The sequence below is a fragment of the Chenopodium quinoa genome, unplaced genomic scaffold (genome assembly GCF_001683475.1).
Source record: "Chenopodium quinoa cultivar QQ74 unplaced genomic scaffold, ASM168347v1, whole genome shotgun sequence".
Taxonomy (NCBI): Eukaryota; Viridiplantae; Streptophyta; class Magnoliopsida; order Caryophyllales; family Amaranthaceae; genus Chenopodium; species Chenopodium quinoa.
Window position 1 is genome coordinate 8,271,769 of NW_018742345.1, and position 6,667 is coordinate 8,278,435.

Here is a 6,667-nt window from a genome sequence, read left to right on the forward strand (position 1 = left end):
TAGTTCAGTCGGACCACGATACTGAGAATGAATTTGAAGTTGAAGCTGACACAGCTTCAGACGGGACCCTAAGGGCCCGACGTACCCGTCATACCGAAAGGAAGGAACGGGAACATCTTCAAACTGGAAGTGAGCCAGCAGGCGCACCGCCTGTTCGGCAGCAGCCGACTGATGGGTCTGCTCCCATCACAAGGAAGGAACTCATGACCTTCATGAGGGACTTCAAGGGAGAAATTCAAGAGTTGATCAACAAGAAGCTGCCTGCTCTGGACAAGGAGCAGTCGGCTAAGAAACCCTCCACTTCACGGAAGAGGAAGCCAGTTCAAGGGCGAGAGGCGACCCCTCATCCTAAATCTAGGAAGTGGGAGCCGCCTGCCCTTGATTTCACAAAATACCGTTTTCCTACTCCAGGAAAGAGGAAACCTGTTCGTCATATTCAGGCGGACGGGTCGAGGAAAACATACACAGATGCTCGGCTACTGCTAGAGCACAAGAAGAGTGACCGATTGTCAGAGTTGGCCTCTACTTCAAACTTCCAAGACAGTCTGCGCAATACCTCGATGAGGCACACTCAGTTGTATCATGAGAGTCAGTCAGGCGGCACCTCCCGTCATTCCGGCTTTCATAGCGACCAGGCGGTACCAAACTTACCGTTTGTACCGCAACAACAGTATTTTTTGCAGCCACCTCCGTTTGGTGGGCATGCAGCAAAAAATGTCCAACCTATGGACTGGCAGCTACGGTTGCTTAGACTTGGCGAACAGCCGTCGGCCTTCTCCAAGGAAATTACTGAAGCCGCTCAGTCGGCCAAAGTGAAAAATGAATTAGTAGGCGCCTATGACGGCACTACTAACCCAGAAGACCATCTGATGGCATTCACCAACCTGATGTACCTTCAAGGGTTGGATGATCCCACTTGGTGCAAGTGTTTCCCAGCGACTCTCAAAGGAATCGCACAACAATGGTTCGGCAACCTGCCGACTGGTTGTGTAAATAACTTCATGACGCTTGCTTACTTATTCACCTCCAACTTCGCCTTGAACATCCCTGCGAAGAAGACGATCCTTGATTTAGGAATGATTCAGCAGGGCGAGAAGGAGGGGCTTCGTTCTTACATCAGGCGGTTTAACCTGATGAGAATATAGATTCAAGGGTTACCGAATGAAGTAGCCTATACTGACATTTACAGAGGTCTCAAAGACGGGTCGACCTTCAAATTTTATTTGGTCCGAAAGAGGGTGGCGGCTCTTCAAGAGGCCTTGATTGAAGCGGAAGCCTATATACAGGCGACTGATCTTTGTAGTACGGTAAAACAGTCAGACGGGAAAAGGTTCGACAAAAGAGAAGGACGACAGAAACAGTCATCAAACAAAGATGAGAAGAGAAAAGAGGTCTGGGCGGCTGATTCCTCTAAACAGCCGGCCCAGAAGAAGAAAAAGAATTCAAACCATACTCCCCAAAGTATGCGTTTAACAAGGATAGCCAATTTATCCTAAAGGAAATCAAGGGACGGATCTCAATTGAGAAGCCGGTCCCCATGAAGGGTTCTGCAAACAACCGGAACCAAGAAAAATTCTGTGATTATCATGAAGATGTTGGTCATCACACCAATGAATGCATCAGTTTCATGCGGTATCTGGACTGCCTGGCTGAGCAAGGTGATCTTGACACTTATGTCAAGAAATCTACGGGGAACACTTCCTCGAAAAAGCAGTCGGCCAAAAAGAATCAACAGGCCGACAGCTCCGATACAGATGATGCAGTCGTCTACACCATTGCAGGCGGCTTCTCAGGAGGCGGCCCCACTATTAGGGGCAACAAAGACAATATCAGACGGCTATATGTAAATTCCGTTCACCAAGAACGACCCTCCAAATATTCATTTCCTGATATTGTCATCACTAAAGAAGATCTAGGAGGAGTAAGAGGGCCGCATAACGACCCTATCGTTATTGAATGTAAAGTGGCCAACCAGAGAGTTGGCCGAATCCTCATAGATACCGGAAGCTCCTCAGATCTCATCAGTAGCAAATGTCTGTCGAAACTAAAATATCAGACTGATTGCATACATCCGGCATCCCACCCTTTAGTAGGGTTTGGAGGAGGAGTCGTCCACCCAGTGGGACGAGTGGATTTACCCATCCGCCTGGGTGAAAAAGGGGAAGGACGACACATGGTAGTCCGGTTCCTGGTAGTAGAAGAACTCTCGGCCTACAACATGATTCTGGGACGACCAAACCTGAATAATTCCAAGGCTGTTATAATCCCATCTCTTATGTTGCTCAAGTTTGAGAGGGATAATGGAACAGTCGGGTCCCTAAGGGGAGATCAGAGGATGGCCCGAGAGTGTTATCTCTCGGATTTCAAGCCCACTGTTATGGCCGCTGGGTCGAGTGGTGGAAAAATAGACCTTGACAATGTCAAGGAGAGTGCACCTGTTCAAGAAGTAGGCGGCAAGAAGAGAAAGGCATCCCAGACGGGGGCCGCAAGAAATGACAGAAAATAGCAATCATTGGCAGAGGAGCGGTCGGATGAATTCCGCCCTCAGCCAGCTGGTGAGCATACGGACCTGATCTTAGATGACTCGCGTCCTGACAGAACAGTAAAAGTTGGGACGACTGCTCTAAGGGTCCTGGGTGACGACTTTCACAAACTATTGAAAGAATACAAGGACATCTTTGCATTCCAAGTCCATGAAATGCCAGGCATCAGCCCTGATCTGGCGGTACATAAACTGGCCGTGGATCCGAAAAAGAAGCCGGTAAGGCAGAAGAAGCGGAACCATGGCGAAGAAAGAAGTCAGGCGGCAGCCGCCGAAGTTAAAAAATTACTTGATGCAGGGTTCATTCGGCAATGTTACTTCCCAAACTGGGTTGCAAATGTGGTGCTTGTTAAAAAGCCGAATGGCACCTTGTGAATGTGTGTAGACTACACAGACTTAAACAAGGCATGCCCCAAAGAAAGTTACCCTCTGCCTAAAATTGATAACCTGGTCGACTCAACAGCCGGCCATGCTTTGATGAGCTTTATGGACGCCTACTCTGGTTTCCATCAAATTCCCTTATGGAAGAAAGATCAGGAGAAGACGCCCTTCGTCACTGATCAAGGGTTATACTGTTACACGGTTATGCCGTTCGTTCTTAAGAATGCCCCGACCACCTTCCAGCGAATGATAAACACTGTATTCTTTGATCAACTAGGGAGAAACGTCGAGGCATACATTGATGATATGATTGTCAAGTCTAGGCTTCAGAAAGATCATCTGTCGAACCTCCGAGAAACTTTCGCCACACTCAGGCGGCACCATGTCATGCTCAATCCCAAGAAATGTGTATTTGGAGTTGAGTCTGGGAAATTTCTCGGATTCCTTATCAATCAGAGAGGAATAGAGGCGAACCCTGAGAAGGTGCAGGCGGTCATCGATATGCAGTCGCCTCGTACCGTCCGAGAGGTTCAGAAGTGAACAGGTTGTCTGGCGGCCTTGGGAAGATTTCTAAGCCGATCAGGCGACAAATGCTTATACTTCTTCCAGGCCATTAAGAAGAAGGCAAGGTTTGAATGGGGGCCGGATGCTGAGGTGGCCTTCCAGAAATTGAAAGTTCACTTGCATTCCTTACCAAGGCTGGTCAGCCCTTTGCCCAAAGAAGTACTCTACATGTACCTGGCCGTCTCTGATCATGCGTTAAGCGTTGTTCTTCTTGCTGAAAGAGACGGTTGTCAGCTCCCGGTCTACTTTGTAAGTCATGTATTGAAAAATGCCGAGTTGAGGTATCCCTTAGTGGAGAAATTTGGTCTTGCACTCTTCATGGCTGTTAAAAAATTGAAGCCCTACTTTGTGGCACATGCAGTCGTCGTGTATACAGATCAACCTATCAAGCAGCCACTGACCACCAAGGAGTCGTCAGGCCGGATGATCAAATGGGCCATAGAAATTCAGAGCCTCGAAGTTACTTTCGAGCCTAGGAAAGCAGTGAAAGGGCAAGCCTTTGCTGACTTTATTGTTGAGATGACTCGCCCCCCTGATTCTCGAGATCCAGACCAAGTCTGGAAGGTATATGTGGATGGAAGCTCTACTTCAAATGGTTTTGGGGCAGGCGTCATATGTCAGTCGCCAGAGGGCGACAGGTACGAGTATGCTCTACGCTTCAGTTTTCAGGCCTCAAACAATGAGGCAGAATATGAAGCTTTACTAGCCGGAATCCGCATGTGCAAGGCTGCAGGGGCACGAAAAATAGACGCCTGTTCCGATTCACAATTGATAGTGAGTCAGTATAATGGTGAATATGAAGCAACCCATCCGGCCATGATCAAGTATTTACAGGCAGTACGACAGGCAGTCGGATCCCTTGAAGATTTTCGTCTGACTCAAGTGCCGAGATCAGAAAACAACCAGGCGGATGCACTTTCAAAATTAGCATCATCCGCTTCTTGTGATACTCCTCGAACTGTTTTTTGGGAAGTAATGGAGAAGAGAAGCATCGAGGAAGACCCTATTGGAATCCTAGACAGAAGCTCAACCTGGATGGATCCAATCAGGGCATATCTGACAAACGAAACCCTGCCGGATGATCATCAACAGGCGGCAGCACTGAAAAAACGAGCAACCAGTTTTGAAATGATAAAGGGAGAACTTCACAAAAGGGGGTACCTTCAACCCTTCTTGAAGTGTGTTACTCCAGAAAAGGGGCGAGAGATACTAGACGATCTTCACTCTGGTTACTGTGCTTCCCATATAGGCGGTAGGACGCTTGCTCAACGGGCAAGGCGACAGGGCTACTTTTGGCCTACTTTAGAAGCAGATGCAATGGAGATGGTGAAAAAATGTGACAAGTGCCAAAGGTTTGGCAAACTAATTCACCGTCCGGCTACTGACCTCACTACCATTCATAGCCCACTACCGTTTGCTAAGTGGGGCATGGATATTCTGGGTCCATATACGCCTGCTACAGGCGGAAGGAGGTACATACTTGTTGCAGTCGACTACTTCACTAAATGGGTAGAGGCGGAGGCTGTAAAGGGAATCAAGACGAAGGATGTAATTTCATTCATTTGGAAAAATGTCATCACTCGGTTCGGGGTTCCCATGTCTATGGTTTTTGATAATGGTCCCCAATTTGAGACGCCTGCTCTCAAAAGCTGGTTGGGTGACCAAGGAATTGCACACTACTTTGCATCTGTCGGCCGTCCACAAACAAACGGCCAGGTAGAAGCCCTTAATAAAATCATCTCAGACGGTCTCAAGAAAAAGATTGAACGAGCAGGCGGCCTATGGGCGGATGAATTACCACATGTTCTCTGGGCCATTAGGACGACTGAAAAAGGGGCGACTGGAGAAACTCCATTCCTCCTAACTTATGGTGCGGAAGCTGTTCTTCCAATAGAACACTACGAGCCGACTCTTCGAGTAATGCTATATGACGAAGAGGCAAACTGGGAAGCCATGCGCCTGGCATTAGACTCACTCCCTGAAAGGAGGGGCAATGCTGTCTTGCGCCATGAAATTTACCGCCTGAGAATGACTAGATCATACAACAAAAAAGTACACAGGCGTCCACTCAAAGTGGGGGACTTTGTACTTAGAAAAATGGAAGCAGTTGGTAGGGCTAATGAGTCTGGCAAACTAACTCCCAACTGGGAAGGACCCTACCGAATCTATGAAGAGGTCAGGGACGGTACCTACCGTCTGGAAACACCAGACGGCCAACCGTTGCCTCGAACTTGGAATGTACATAATCTTAAGAAATATTTCTTTTGAATGATGTAAATAGTCAAGGGCTACTTAATAAAAGTTTGTTGTTTCATTCAATTTTGTACTAAGAGGGGCACGCCTACTAACAAACAGTCGGCTACTCTCCATATTTAGTTTTCATTTTTCCCTAAGAGGGGCATGCCTACTGACAAACAATCGGCTACTCTCCATGTTTAATTTTTATTCTTACTTAAGAGGGGCACGTCGCTTGTTTCACTCAACCGGCTACTCTCCCATAATACAGTTCACCAAGAACTATCAAAGGCTCATGGCTAAAATGATCAGACCAGGCGTCAAGCCAACTGATCAAAATATAAAAATTCAATTCGACCTGTCCCAACGTTATAGCAGGCGTCCGACGGCATCCATCCGGATGAAATTCGTTGCAGAGAGCAGCTCCCTTTTGGGTGGAACATTGTTCTATAAAATCATTATGCGGCACCTATACGACTGTCTAAACAACACAACCACGTAGCTGTTTCACGGACAAGGATACCTCTCACTTAACTGACTAATCAGGTCAAACAAGTGTTCGCAGTAACCATCCGTGTCAACCAACCGACTGGACTACTTGGGATAAGAACAGTCGGTATCTTATGAGTTGATAGCCAACAAACATTGGCGAATAAAGGGGAGCAACCGGTACCCACCGCTTGAAACCTCTACTACTCAGTCACTCGGCGATTATCGTAAGAGTGTGTTTGGTTGGTACACAAGTTATTGTAGCCCTAGCTCTTCCATTCTTTGGACATCTAATGGCACTTACCGGAGCATTACTAGGTGCTACGGCTTCCCTTATAACTCCATGTGTATGTTACCAAAAAATTTCAAGTAATACCAATAGATATGTAAGATTACTGGAGCGTATCTTCATTTTGGGAATTGTATGCTTAGGTATATTTATTATGGTATCTGGTA